The following is a 15,584-nucleotide window of genomic DNA, read 5'->3' as shown; positions in this document are numbered from 1 at the left end:
CGTTTAACACGTTTTTAATATATACAATATGTTATTGATAAGTTTAACACGGTTTTCACGTTTTTGGCACGTTTAACACGTTTTTTATATGTTAACACATTTTCACACGTTTAACACATTTTTCATACGTTTAATATGTTTTTCACGTTTTTGGCATGTTTAACACGTTTTTAATATATATAACATGTTATTGATAAGTTTAACACGGTTTTCACGTTTTTGGCACGTTTAACACGTTTTTGATATGTTTAACACGTTTTTCATACGTTTAACATGTTTTTCACGTTTTTGGCATGTTTAACACGTTTTTGACATATTTGACAGATTTTTCACATTTTTGACACGTTTAACACGTTTTTTACATGTTTAACACGTTTAACACGTTTTGGCTTATTTAACACATTTTTGGTACGTTTATTAAGTTTTGGTACGTTTAACACGTTTTTCACATTTTGACACGTTTTCACGTTTTTGGCATGTTTAACACGTTTTTGACATTTTAACACGTTTAACATATTTTTTACATGTTTAATATGTTTTTTGCACGTTAACACATTTTGATAAGTTTTAACACGTTTAACACGTTTTTCATGTTTTTGGCACGTTTAACACGTTTTTCACGTTTTGGCACGTCAAATGTGTGAAAAATGTATTAAACATGTTAAGATGTGAGAAAAATATTAAACGTGTCAAAAACGTGTTAAACATGTCAAAATGTGCAAAAAAATGTGGAAAACGTGTCAAAACGTGTTAAACGTGCCAAAAACGTGAAAATGTGTTCAACGTGTCAAAATATTAAAAACATGTTAAATGTGTTAAAACGTGCCAAAAACGTGAAAAATGTGTCAAAATATGTTAAATGTGTCATAATCGTGAAAAACGTGTCAAACATGTCAAAAACGTGTTAAATATATCAAAATATGAAAACAGTGTTCAGTGTGTCAAAATATGTTAAACGTGCCAAAAACATGTTAAACGTGTTGAAAACGTGTCAAAAACGTGTTAAACATGTGAAAAACGTATTAAACGTGTCGAAAACATGAAAAACGTGTCAAAAACATGTTAAACGTGTCAAAAACATGTTAAACGTGTCAAAACATGTCAAAAATGTGGAAAACGTGTGAAACGTGTTAAACGGGCCAAAAACGTGACAAATATGTGAAAACGTGTTCAACGTGTCAAAAATATGAAAAACATGTTAAACATGTCAAAACGTGCCAAAAATGTGAAAATGTGTCATAATCGTGAAAAACGTGTCAAACGTGTCAAAAACGTGTTAAACATGTCAAAACATGAAAACAATGTCCAACGTGTCAAAATGTGTTAAACGTGCCAAAAACATGTTAAACGTGTCAAAACGTGTTAAACGTGTGAAAAACGTATTAAACGTGTCGAAAACGTGAAAAACATGTCAAAAATTTGTTAAACGTGTGAAAAACGTATTAAACGTGTCGAAAACGTGAAAAACATGTCAAAAACGTGTTAAACGTGTCAAAAATGTAGATAATGTGTGAAACGTGTTAAACGTGCCAAAAACGTGAAAAACATGTGAAAACGTGTTCAACATGTCAAAAATATGAAAAACATGTTAAACGTGTCAAAAGGTGCCCGAAAACGTAAAAAACGTGTCAAAATGTGTTGAATGTGTCATAATTCTGAAAAACGTATTAAACGTGTTAAACATGTCAAAAACATGAAAAACGTGTTCAACGTGTCAAAATGTGTTAAACGTGTCAAAAACGTGTTAAACGTGTGAAAAACGTATTAAACGTGTGAAAAACGTATTAAACGTGTGAAAAACGTATTAAACATGTCAAAAACGTGAAAAACATGTTAAACATTTCAAAACGTGTCAAAAACGTGAAAAATGTGGAAAACGTGTTAAAAATTTCAAAAACGTGTTAAAAATTTCAAAAACGTGTTAAACGAATAAAAATGTGTTAAATGAATCAAATACATGTTAAATTAAAAAATAAAAATAAAATAATTTGGGTTACCCAACCCATACTCAACCCAACCCATACCCAACCCATATTAGTAAATAATATGGGTTGAATTATGGGTTGGGTAAATTTAATTTGGGTTGAATATGGGTTAGGTAATACGGGTTGGGTTTACCCGTTTGCTCACCCCTAATTGCATATACAAGGGCTATAATTAGTGTTGTGGTGTCATATACGTATAGTCATACATATAGTCACGTTAAAGTCCAGAAATTGCAGGTTCATTCTATTGATTCTACATATACAGTTGAGGATTTTTGAAATTACACTTCATATGATTTTGATGATAACATTGAAGTACTTCTCATTGCATGTTCGGTGAATGCTATCTACACTACTTATTGTTTCGAAAAGGTTCACACACACCCAAACACAATTTATCAATAGTTGTTTTTTTTTTAATTTCTAATCGTGTTAGATCATTTTTGGGTTAGAAAACTTATTTTGTTTTGAAGGACATTGTTAGCTTCGAATAGAATTGAAGATGAAATTAACTTGCCAAACATGATCTGATCGTTCAATTTTTGTTTTTCTGATAATGAACTTTGAAACTAGGGTAAAACATATTGAAACAATAGTCGTTTTTGTTATACTGACTTGTCCGAATAATCTTTCCATATCCTTCATCTCCCCATGCAGTTCCATACGAATTTTTCACCAACCAATATGGTACTTCTGACAACGTACCAAATCCTACAATCAACAGGGCATGTTTTACTATGTTACCTGTAGAATTTTGTACACTGACCTTCTTCTCATCATTCACTTGGTATATTTCCTGTATTTTAAACAATTATATAAAAAAAAATTATTAGTTATAAAACAACATAAAATATTATAAATTTTCATATATATTACCTTTCCCAAAAGTATAAGCTGGTCCATCATATATATATCCTAAGATCACTAGGTCGTCTTCATCGTCATCAATTTTTACAAAGCTCGGTAGATAATGCTTATCCAGTAAGGGCTGAAAATATAAGAAGAAAATGAAATCAGAATTCAAAATGAATAAACAAATATATATTTAAAAATTAAATGAACTAGTAGATATAATAATACTTTGTTTCGTGGATCAATCTCCCGTAGTCTATGCCTCAGAAAAAAGGAAGTCTTTCCTCTGTAGTAATACCGTGCTCTATCATGTAAGTGAATGCTTCATCGTAGTTTGCCGAGTAGCACTCGCATCTATCTATCGGATGGACATGAGTTAAATCTATTTTCACATACTCCAATAACTCTTTGAGGAAAAAGAGTTACATGGAAAGATTTGTGTAGATTTCTCGAGTTATATTTTATGTTAATTAGAGCCTCAAATACAGCTATAGCCCAACAACAATCTAACAAACAAATAAATAAATGTCAATTTTATTTAATCAAATAAAAAATAATATATTAATAATAAACAAATATAAAAAACTTACTACTACAAATGATTTTTCACAGTAGTCAACATAAATTGTCTTAGCCTCCAGTCATAGAATAATGTCCAATCATATTTTTTAGGTGCCTAAATAATATAACCAAAAAGAAGATTATATGAGTAAGTATATTTTCATCTTTATAAAAAAAAAATTATTAGAAATTTGCATATATATATATATATATATATCAAACTTACTGCTGGAGGATTAATGTTTGGATTGCCATCATTAGGCGGCTGCATGTTTTCTTGATGATTAATCTGGAAATTTGTTTATAATTAATTTACATGATAATATATTTTTATTAAATCAAAAATAAAATTTTATTTATATTTAATTAATAGCAGTACATTGTAGTTAGTCGATCAATATTAAAGATTGATAACAACTCATGCATCAGATAAATATAAAAATAATATAGTAAATAAATATATTATATATATATATATATATATATATATATATATATATATATATATATATATATTATAAATCAATCCCTATTTCTAACAAATTAGTACAAGATTAATTAAATTAAAATTGACATGATTTCTGTACGTTTCGTGAAGTTAACTGTGTGATTTTGTTTAGTTAATTTGATTCTTGAAAATGTTAAGGGATGATGATGATGATAAAAAAAAATTATAAATTATTTTATCATAAATTATATTTCATTTGACAAAAACATATTTTTTTAACTAATAACTGTACAATTATTCTTTATTTGGATTTCATTTTTCAAAATAATTTATGCAAGTGAAAAAAATGGTAAATAAAAAGTAATATTTAAAAGACCAAATGACAGTATTTTATTATTTTACTAATTTTTGTTTAGAAAAAATCTCTGATCAGCTGCAAAAAGTAATGAATTAGTAAACACAATTATTTAAATAAATATAAGATTTGAGTCTATAAGAGATTAAAAAAAATTATTTAAATAAAAAGATGAAATATTAATTCATTTATAAAAAGCTTGTATATTTTTTTTTTTTGTCTATTTTTATAATATATATATATATATATATATATATATATTATATTAATGCTGAAAACATCATTAATTAATATTCTCTCCTTTTCTATATTTTCCTCTACAAATCTGTATTCTGTCTTTTCCTTTCTTTGTCACATAAATTAATATTAACTCTTTACTTTTTGTTAATAGCATTTCCATATATGTATAAACATATACATTTAAGCATTCATTCTTAAATATATAATATATATAATAATGACTACTAAAAAAATTAAGAAAAATAATTATGAACCATTTTCAAAAACTAATGACTACCACTTAAACAAAATATATATAGTCAATGTTTATGTATTTTTAAACTATAGATACATGTACACAAGTATTTGTTCATAATACTTTTATTTTCTTATAAATAGTATTTTGTTCTTATTTTGTATTAGTTAACTTTTTTTTTAAAAATTAGCTAATAAACTGAGATATAACTAGAAAGTGGATAGTTATTGATAATATTTAACCTAATATTTAATAAGAAAATGAAAACTTACAAATGGATGATGAAGTAATATCAGTAGTAAAATGATTTTAGTTCTTCACACATTTTTGCTAGCTGAAATCTTAATATGGATTTCATATGTACAAATAAATTTAACTTGATAATATGTTTTATTAAACAAAACCATACCGATCTTGTTCTTCGTGTATTCCCTTTCAGATTGATGGATCACTACCTAAGAAGAAAGAAGATAATGAAAATGGATCATAAGCTAAAGAGAGAAGAAACCCTAAAAATGAATAGAAAACACACTAACTTAGTAAGAGAGAAGAATCCTAGAAAAATAGATATGAAGTTTTCTTCAACTTTCACTGTATATTTAAAGAAAAGGAGTGAGAGTATCTGTTGTTAATTAGGGTTTACAGTTAGTTTATTAATGAGTGTATTTTGTTTTAAAATAATAATATATAATTTAAATTTAAGTGTGGTATGGTTGATCATATTAACTCAAATTCCTATTATTTTAATTTTTTTTTGTAGCTTTTAAACAATGACATGTTTATCATTATTAGATAACTGAAACTTAAAAAAAAAAAATATAAAATTATTAATTTGATAATAAACTTAAATTAATCCTAATTTTTAACTGAATAAATTTAAATTAAAAGTTCAAATTTCTAACTAACATTATATATATATATATATATATTTTTATTATTATTTTTTTTTTTATTTTAGTACTGTTTCTTGAATTTTGTTGTTGTTTTGCAAATGTAATTATATTCTATTATTGCAAATAGTTGGATTTTTTTTAGAAAATAATTTTTTAATTAAAACATAATGGCTTGAATTCATATTTAATTTGTAATAACACATCTAATTAATAATTAATAATGATTCATGCACAATACAGTTGCAACATAACAAATGTAAATATTTTTAAATTATAATTTAAATCATAATATTTAATAACAATATAGTAATTAATTATTTTAAGAAAAATTATGATCATGTTTAGTCTTACTTTGTCTATTATTACAGCATTAATTATTAACCTTTTTATTTTAAAAATAAAATAAGAAAAGACAATTAAATGGTCTTATAAAAACATAAAATTAGAAAGTAAACATCATAAATAAATCAACAAATTTTAAAATGAATATTTATCTATTAATTTGTAGTGTGTTTGTAGGTAAAAAAAAAAAAAAGAAGAAGAAAGAAATGTTCAACAAACCAAACAGGACAATATATGCAATGGAGGACATTCTCAAATCAAACGGAGCCCTGAGCATAGGGGTGAGCATAATATGGGTTTACCCAAACCCAACCCTAACCCAAACCCAAAATATTAATTTGGGTTGGTTAATATGGGTTGGGTTGAGTATGGGTTGGGTTGAGTATGGGTTGAGTTTAATTTGGGTTGGGTTAGGGTTACCCAAATTACCCAAATTATATAAATTTAGTTTAATTCTCTATTATTAATCCAATATAAACTAATCATCTTCCAACTTTAAGTCGAACACGTTTTTGACATTTTAACATATTTTTCATACGTTTAACACATTTTGCACACATCTAACACGTTTTTAATATTTTTAACACGTTTCACTTATAACATGTTTTTCACACGTTTTTCACACGTTTAACACGTTTTTCACACGTTTTCACATTTTTGACACGTTTTCACGTTTTTGACACATTTAACAAGTTTTCACGTTTTTGACACGTTTAACAAGTTTTCACGTTTTTGACACGTTTAACACGTTTTCACACTAATAACACGTTTTTCACGTTTTTGTCACGTTGAACACGTTTTTGACATGTTTAATACGTTTAACGCGTTTTTGACAAGTTTAACGCGTTTTTGACAAGTTTAACACGTTTTATACGTTTTTGGCACGTTTAACACGTTTTTAACATATTTAACACGTTTTTGAAAAGTTTAACACGATTTTCACGTTTTTGGCACGTTTAACACGTTTTAAACATATTTAACACGTTTTTGATAAGTTTAACACAATTTTCACGTTTTTGGCACGTTTAACACGTTTTTGACATTTTAACACGTTTTTGATATGTTTAACACGTTTTTCACACGTTTAACACATTTTTAATACTTTATCACGTTTTCACCCTTAAAATATGTTTTTCACACGTTTTTATGTTTTTGACACGTTTAACAAGTTTTTGACATGTTTAACACGTTTTCATACTAATAACACGTATAACACGTTTTTGACATGTTTAATACGTTTAACGCGTTTTTGATAAATACAACACGTTTTTTTTACGTTTTTGGCACGTTTAACACGTTTTTAACATATTTAACACGTTTTTTATAAGTTTAACACGATTTTCACATTTTTGGTACGTTTAACATGTTTTTAACATTTTAACACGTTTTTGATATGTTTAACACATTTTCACACGTTTTTCACACGTTTAACACGTGTTTCACACATTTCATATATTTTTCACGTTTTTGGCATGTTAAACACGTTTTTGAAATATCTGACACGTTTTCACACATTAACACGTTTTCACATTTTGGTATGTTTAACACGTTTTTGACATTTTAACACGTTTTACACATTTAACATATTTTTCACATGTTTAACATATTTTTTTGCACGTTAACACGTTTTTGATAAGTTTTAACACATTTTTGTCACGTTTAACATGTTTTTGGCATTTTTGTCACGTTTAATATGTTTTTCACACATTTGACATTAAACGTGTGAAAACGTATTAAACGTGTCAAAAATGTGAAAAATATGTTAAACGTGTCAAAAACGTATCAAAATGTGCCAAAATGAGGAAAACGTGTTAAACGTGCCAAAAACGTGGAATATGTGTCAAAACGTGTTAAACGTGCCAAAAACGTGAAAAATGTGTGAAAACATGTTAAACATGTTACAAACGTGTTAAAAATGTTACAAACGTGTTAAACGTGTTAATAATGTGAAAAACGTGAAAAACATGTTAAACATGTCAAAATGTGTTAAACGTGCCAAAAACGTGAAAAATGTGTCAAAATGTGTTAAATGTGTCGTAATCATGAAAATTTTGTCAAACGTGTTAAAAACGTGTTAAACATGTCAAAACATGAAAATAGTGTCCAACGTGTCAAATGTGTTAAACGTGTTGAATGTGTGAAAAACGTATTAAACGTGTTGAAAACGTATTAAATGTGTCGAAAACGTGAAAAACGTGTTAAACATCTCAAAACGTGGAAAACGTGTTAAACGTGTCAAAACGTGTCAAAACGTGTCAAAACGTGTTAAACGTGCCAAAAATGTGAAAAACGTGTGAAACGTGTCAATAATGTGAAAAAAGTATTAAACGTGTCGAAAACGTGTTAAACGTGTTAAAAACGTGGTAAACGTGTAAAACGTGTTAAACGTATTAAAACGTGCCAAAAACGTGAAAAACGTGTCAAACGTGTCAAAAATGTGAAAAATATGTTAAACATGTCAAAACGTGTTAAACGTGCCAAAAATGTGTCAAAATGTGTTAAACGTGTCGAAAACGTGTCAAAACGTGTCAAACGTGTCAAACATGACAAAAACGTGTTAAACGTGTTAAAAACGTGTTAAAATGCCAGAAATATGAAAAACGTGTTAAACGTGTAAAAAATGTATTAAACGTGCCAAAAACGTGTTAAACGTGTCAAAAACATGGAAAACGTGTTAAACGTGTTAAAACGTGCCAAAAACGTGAAAAACGTGTGAAACGTGTCAAAAATGTGAAAAATATGTTAAACGTGTCAAAACGTGTTAAACGTGTTAAAACGTGTTAAACGTGCCAAAAATATGTCAAAATGTGTTAAACGTGTCGAAAACGTGAAAAAACGTGTCAAAACGTGTCAAACGTGTCAAAAACGTGTTAAAAACGTGTTAAACATGCTAAAAACATGAAAAACGTGTTCAACGTGTAAAAAATGTGTTAAACGTGCCAAAACGTGTTAAATGTGTCAAAAACGTGTTAAAGGTGTGAAAAACGTATTAAAAATTTCAAAAACATGAAATACGTGTTAAACGAATAAAAATGTGTTAAATGAGTCAAATACATGTTAAATAAAAAAATAAAAATTAAATAATTTGGGTTACCCAACCCATACTCAACCCAACCCATACCCAACCCATATTAGTAAATAATATGGGTTGAATTATGGGTTGGGTAAATTTAATTTGGGTTGAATATGGGTTGGGTAATACGGGTTGGGTTTACCCGTTTGCTCACCCCTACCTGAGCAAGAAGGACACGGAAAACTCGAGCTGCAACTAAATTAGACAAGGACGACGCGCGAGAAACGTGATTTCTATTTTATAGTGTTCTTTTATAAAATAAATAGAAAATAAGAAAAGCATGCTTAACAAGGCCCGTCCTAAATAGGTTTATTTGGTTTATTTTAGTTAAAATGACAAAAAAAACCTGTATAAAATATGAATAAGTTTATTTAGGTATAATGAGTTTTGGGACATTTAAGTCCTGTTAAAAATGGTACACGATCTAAACCCATAACCACTACACCAACAAACTTCTGTAATTAACATTCACTTTGTTTTTTTTTTATAAAAACAAATTATATACATATAAGTTTTCCCAAAAAAAATATATATATATATACATATAAGTAAAGAATTCAAATTTAAGGCTTGTTTGGATTCTATTTCCTTTTAATAAACTAACTTTTATCCCTTTTGTAGGTACCATTTTTTAGTCTTATTTCCCTCTCACATATATTAACATTTTATTTTATTACGTTTTAGGTTTATGACCATGATATAAACACATGCTCTAGGAACATAATGATATAAAACTAGACACGTATTTAGGTTTGGATCACCTAGGGCATGGCTTAGATAAATAAATAAAGTGTAGAATAATATTATTTTAAATGACCAAAAGTTTAAAGTAGAGACTGTAATGTGATAGACATGTGAGACATAGTGCGAGAGCTCTTTTTCGCGTGTAACCAAGCACCGAACGATTAACAAAATCTTTAAAGCGCGTTTGAACACGCAAAATATTTTTCTTTTCTAATATCTCGATAAGTAAATTAGGTAGCGACTCTAAAAAGTCAAAGCTAGTCTAAATCGATATTTTTAATACACTCTAGTCGAGCCTACTATTTTGATTACTCGTCTCACTCGAGACTCGAGAGAAATGTGAGTTATGGGACGCGACTATCGAGAAATGTGAGCCTACTTTTTATTCTCTTTTATTCTCAATTTTCGATCTCGTACCTTTTTCTACATATGATTTTTTTTTTATAAATAAGATAATGTGATATATATACAATGCTTTTGAAACTACTTAATTAATAGATACAAATATACAATTAACCATAAGTTTTCCAAATATTTGTATTCTGTAAATAATTAATAATGAATTAGATTAGCTCAATTGAATAAGTTACAGAATTGATGTCTAGTTTTAATATAGAAAGTTGGATGCTATTTATATATATATGTTTGATATTAATGTCTCTAAAATATTTTACTTAATTAGTTTATCTACTTTATTAAAATTGATATTTATTTTTAAACCACTTGTTGATAAATTTATATATAATTTATTTAAGAGTATAATTATTGATAAATCAATTATATAGTTAAATTATAGCTGTGAAATTTTTTAATTTGAATTTTGCACTGAATCAATAATTTATAGAAAACAAATATTTTGAGAACTAAATATCTTATAATTGATTTTATAGTTAAATAATTTAAGTTACTATTTAATATTAGTATCATTTTTTTTTAAATGGTTAAAAGAAATTGAAAAACATTGAGAAGATGCAGCACGTACAATGATTAATGTTATTTTTTGGGTGACGGTCAATACGCATACGCATATATGGTCAGATGATCGGGTTCACCATTTTAATTCGATTTGCATTTTTCTTTTTGTCATATAAGTAATTCTAAAATTTCAAAATTTATTTAATTCATTTAAATGATTAGCTATTGATATAAATAATTTGTGATCTTAGTTAAAAATTAAGTTTGTTTGAGGAAATCGTTATATTTTGAATAATTAAATATTAAATTTATTTATATAAGAAACTAGTATTAATATAATTAGATAAAGTTTTTTTTTTTTTTGAAAGGATACTAAATTTATTAAAAGGGTTTTTATTAATTATTGGAATTCGTCTAACAAGAAGCAATTCGACTTGATGATACGTCCTCCAAAATTGGGCTGCCTATTAATTAAGGGGGAAAAAATGGATATAACATTAAAGATATATATTTGCCAAATATTTTTATTATCAAATAAAAATAAATATAAAAAGTAAATTCGCGTTCTTGTTAATCTTTAGTGAACACTATTATATAATATAGGTCCTAATTTTATCTTAATTCGAAAATAATTAATTTAATAGATAATTTTTATCTTAATTGTTTTACAATTAATTTCTTTTAAAAAATAAGATTATAAAATAATTCAAGTTTGACTTTCTTGTCTGTCATTCTTCTCTTTAATTAAATATCAAAATACATGTATTTAAATTTATTATTAATTAAATCATAATTTACTATATTAATTATTCTAATTTAATTAAAATTATTTGGGGTTAAATAATTATAATAGAATACTGTAAAATATTATAAATAATTAAATTTGTTCAAACCTAAATATAATATAATATAAATATAAAAGCAACATTATGATGTGAAATATGAGGTTGTTTAGGATGAAATGTGACATAAATAAATCATCTTTATAAAAGACATTTATTTTAATAAAAATAGAAACTTATATATATATATATTTATTTTAATATTGTTTCATGAATTTTGTTGTTGTTGTGGAAATGTAGTTCTATTATATTATTGCAAATAATTGGATTTTTTTATAAATAAAATTTTAAAACATAATGGTTTTTCATATTTAATTTGTAATAATATATCTAATTAATAATGATTCATGCATAATGCAGTTGCAATATAACAAATATAAATATTTTTAAATTATAATTTAAATCATAATATTTTATAACAATATAGTAATTAATTATTTTACTAGTTTTTATTTTAAGAAATGTTAGGATCGTGTTTAGTCTTACTTTGTCTACTATTACAACATAATTAACATTTTATTTTAAGAAAATAAATAAAGAAGAAAAGACAATTAAATGGTCTTATAAAAACATAAAATTAGAAAGTATTGTAATATATATAATCAATATTAATGATGTATAATTAAGATATAATATTTATATATATATATATGCAATTAATTATCTTAAAGTTTACAATTATATATATATATATATATATATATATATATATATATATATATATATATATATATATATATATTCAAGTAATGTTTATATGAAACTATTTAATTAATAGATACAAGTATACAATTAGTTGTGAACATAATGTTGTCATACAGAGAACAACATTTCAAAATTTATATAATTCATTTAAATGACTAGCTATTATAATATAAAATAATTTGTAATCTGAGTTAAAATTAAGTTTGGTGAGAAAATCAGTATATAATTTCACTAATTAATTATTAAATCTAATTATATAAAACGAGTTCTTGATTGATTTTTTATTATTAATAATTGAAATACCAGGCTGCCTTGTCGGTCTCCAAATTGGGCTTCTGAGTTATGCAGTTTGGCAAATATTTTTATTATAAGATAAAAATAAATATTAAGTAAATTAATTAATGTTCTTGATAATCTTTAGTGAACAATATTATAGCTAGTTCCTTGTATAGCTAGCTTTATCTTAATTTGAAAATGACTAATTTAATAGATAAACATTGAAGCCCTCCTCATTGCATGTTCAGTGAGTGCTACGGACAACGAATATAACTACAGAAAGGTTTGCATACAAGAAGTGAACGTTTATTCTAAAAAAAACAATTGTATATCTCTAAGGGTGTGTTTGATGACCCTAGAATTGGCATTGGAATTGAAATTGGAGGGTTCAATTCTAATTCTTATGTTTGTTAGACACTTTAATATTAAGAATTGGAATTCGAATTCGAATTCCAATAAAATTCAATATAGTGTAATTTGATAGTTCTCAATTCCAATCTTTTTAGGTCGGAATTATAATTCCAAATTAACATGTTTTTCATGTTTTTGACATGTTTAACACGTTTAACACTTTTAACACGTTTTTCACGTCCTTGACACGTTTAACCCATTTTGACACATTTAACAAGATTTTCACGTTTTTAACATGTTTTTGACGCGTTTAACACGTTTTGACACGTTTTGACACATTTAACACGTTTTTCACGTTCGTGACATGTTTAACACGTTTTGACACGTTTAACATGTTTTTCACGTCCTTGACACGTTTAACACGTCATTGACATGTTTAATACGTTTTTAACACGTTTAACGTGATTTTCACATTTAACATGATTTTCACGTTTTTAACACATTTAATACGTTTTTGACACGTTTAACACGTTTAACACATTTTGACATATTTAACACGTTTTTCACCTCCTTGACACGTTTAACACGTTTTTGACACATTTAACACGTTTTTCACGTCCTTGACACGTTTAACATGATTTTCATGTTTTTGACACGTTTAACATGATTTTCATATTTTTAACACGTTTAACACATTTTTTATATTTTGGCACATTTTGGCACATTTTTCACGTTTTGGCACGTTTAACAAGTTTTCACATATTTAACACGTTTTTAACACGTTTAACACGTTTTCACGTTTTTGACACATTTAATACGTTTTTTTTACGTTTTTGACACATTTAACACATTTGTTTACGTTTTTTACACTTTTAACACATTTTTTTTATGATTTTGACACATTTACCTCATTTTGACATATTTAACATGTTTTCGCGTTTTTGACCATTAAACACATTTTTTTACATTTTTGACATGTTTAACCAGTTTTCACGTTTTTGACACCTTTAACATATTTTTTTACGTTTTTGACACATTTACCTCATTTTTGACGCGTTTAACACGTTTTTCACGTTTTGGTATGTTTAACAAGTTTTTCACATGTTTGGAACGTTTAACACGTTTTTGACATGTTTTCATGTTTTTAACACGTTTAAAATGTTTTTAACACATTAAACACGTTTAACACGTTGTTGACACATTTCACATGTTTTTTACGTTTTTGAAACGTTTGACACATTTTTAACACATTTAAAACGTTTTAAACACGTTTTTCACGTTTTGACACGTTTAACAAGTTTTTCACTTATTTGGCATGTTTAACACATTTTTGATACGTTTAACACGTTTTTATGTTTTTAACATGTTTAACACGTTTTAAACTTATCAAAACGTGTGAAAAACATGTTAAACGTGTGAAAAATGTCAAAAACGTGTTAAATGTGCCAAAAACATGAAAAACGTGTGAAAGTGTGAAAAACGTGTTTAAACGTGTGAAAAACGTGAAAACTATGAAAAACGTGTTTAAAAGTGTGGTAAACCTGAAAAACGTGTGAAAACGTGTTAAACTTGCCAAAACGTGAAAAACATGTTAAACTTGTCAAATATGTGTAAAACGTGTGAAAAACATGTTAAACATGTCAAAAATGTGTTGAACGTGCCAAAAACGTGAAAAACATGTTAAACGTGTGAAAAACATGTTAAATGTGAAAAACGTGTTAAACATGTGAAAAACGTGTTAAATGTGCAAAAACATGAAAAAACGTGTTAAACGTGTCAAAAATATGTAAAACGTGTTAGACATGCCAAAAACGTGTTAAACGTGTGAAAAAAGTGAAAAACATGTTAAACGTGTGAAAAACGTATTAAACATGTTAAAAACGTGCCAAAACGTGAAAAACGTGTTAAACTTGTTAAAACGTGTGAAAACGTGAAAAACGTGTTAAACTTGTTAAAACGTGTGAAAAACATGTGAAAACGTAAAAAACATGTTAAACTTGTTAAAACGTGTGAAAAAAGTGAAAAAAGTGTGAAAAACGTGTGAAAAATGTGAAGAATGTGTGAAAATGTGTTAAAACGTGTGATAAACGTGAAAAACATGTTTATCGTGTGAAAAACATGTTAAACGTGTAAAAATGTGTTTTAAGTGTTGTAAAAATGTGTTTTAAGTGTGAAAATGTGTTAAACATGTCAAAAACGTGTTTGAACGTGCCAAAAACGTGTAAAAATGTGTTAAATATGTCAAAAATGTGTTAAACTTGTCAAAAACGTATTAAACGTGTCAAAAACGTGAAAACATATTTAAAAAGTTAAAATTTTGAACTGATATTTTATTTTACAAACATAGGAATTAGAATTGAATTACAATTCTATCATTTTCCCAAACATAGGAATTTGAATTGAATTACAATTCTATAATTTTTCCAAACATAGGAATTGAATTGTAATTCAATGCCAATTCTCATGGAATTGGAATTAGAATTCCAATGCCAATTCCAATTCCCTCTCATCAAACACACCCTAATTGTTTTGTTTATTGTTTGATCAGAAAACTTGCTTTTCTTTCAAGGACATTGTTAGATTTGAAAGAATTGAAGATTCAACTGTTGTTAATTTGCCGAAATACCAATTTATACCCGAATTTCCTGATTATAATTTTGGATACAAGATCATCTTTCATGCTTATGAAATAAAAAATGATACTTTTGAGGTGAAGACATTAGAAGCACTAGTGCCTTTGAAACAAGATCTATCGGAGATTGGTCGT

The sequence above is a fragment of the Impatiens glandulifera genome, chromosome 4 (genome assembly GCF_907164915.1).
Source record: "Impatiens glandulifera chromosome 4, dImpGla2.1, whole genome shotgun sequence".
NCBI lineage: Eukaryota > Viridiplantae > Streptophyta > Magnoliopsida > Ericales > Balsaminaceae > Impatiens > Impatiens glandulifera.
This window is presented reverse-complemented; position numbering follows the sequence as displayed.